Source organism: Chrysochloris asiatica, unplaced genomic scaffold (assembly GCF_000296735.1).
Source record: "Chrysochloris asiatica unplaced genomic scaffold, ChrAsi1.0 scaffold00047, whole genome shotgun sequence".
Taxonomy (NCBI): domain Eukaryota; kingdom Metazoa; phylum Chordata; class Mammalia; order Afrosoricida; family Chrysochloridae; genus Chrysochloris; species Chrysochloris asiatica.
Window position 1 is genome coordinate 2,748,553 of NW_006408565.1, and position 1,382 is coordinate 2,749,934.

Sequence of the window (1,382 nt, forward strand, 5' to 3'; positions counted from 1 at the left end):
TAGTGAGGTTGGCCCAGGATCAGGCAGTGTTTTGTTCTGCTGTGCATAAGGTCGCTATGGGTCAGTACTGACTCAATGGCACCTAACAACAACAACAACAAGCTGTGGTGTGGCACTGTGGGTTAATGCACCAGACTGCAAAGCTGTTTGAACTGCAAGGTTGGAAGTTCAAGCTCACCAGCTGCTCCTCAGAAACCCTATACAGGGTCGCTATGGGTCGGAATCCACTTGATGGCACTTAACAACAACAAGAAGAAACTGTGAGAAAATCAATTTCTGTTTGTTAAAGCCATCCGCTTGTGTTATTTTTGTTATAGCAGCATTAGATAAGGAATCCAGGAACCAAAGATTACTCATGCTTACTAGGGGCAGGAGAGAGGGAGGAAAGGGGTAATTTTTACTTAAGAGTCATTGAGTGAATGCTAATGTGATGGAATGATTTGGCAAGGATAAGGAGAATGGTTGTATAATTTAAAGAATGTAATAAAGGTCACAGAATTGTACAAGTAGAAATCATTGAGTTGTGTCTGTTTTCTTATTCATACTTTCGCCACAGTGTAATTTAAACAATATACAAAGAAGAATTCACATATCATAAATACACAGCTGCTGTTGTTAATTGCCAGCAAGTTGCTTCCAACTCATAAGGATCCTGTACAGAGTTTCCAAGGAGCAGTTGGTGGATTTGAACTGTTGACCTTGCAGTTAGCAGTCCATTGCTTATCCTACAGCACCACGTGAGGATTCTCCCAAACTAAGTACATCTAAGTAACCAGCGCCCAAATAAACTGTAGAGAATATATTAGCACTCAGAAAGAATCCCTCTCACTACTTCCTTAAAGGAGTCCTGGCATGGCACTGTAGGATAAGTACTACGCCGAAAGGTCTATTTGAACCAAAGAGTCCGTGGTTCAAATCTACCAGCTGTTCCTTCGAAACCTTATGCAGGGTCACTGTAAGTCAGAACCAACTAGAGGACACTTAGCAGTAAAAACAACCTCCTTAAAGGTAACCACTAACCTTTAAAGAGCTGCTAACCTTAAGGTCAGTAGTTCGAAACTACCAGCCATTCTGGAGGAAAAAAATGAGGTTTCCTGTTCCTATAAAGATTTCCAGCCTCAGGAGTCCTGGTGTAGTGCTGTGGTTTAATGCACTGGACTGCAAAGTCAGTTTGAATGGAAACCTAATTTATGAAAATGCAGATCAGGGTTTGTTTGTTTTTTTGCATATTTTCCAGTGGATCTAACCTCTTAGCACACATCATAATCACCTGGTTGCTGTTATTGCAGCTGGTGAGCTTGAACCGCCCACCTTGAGGATCAGACCGACTGTGCAGTCCAGTGCATTAATCCACAGCACCACACCAGGACTCTTGGAGAGCT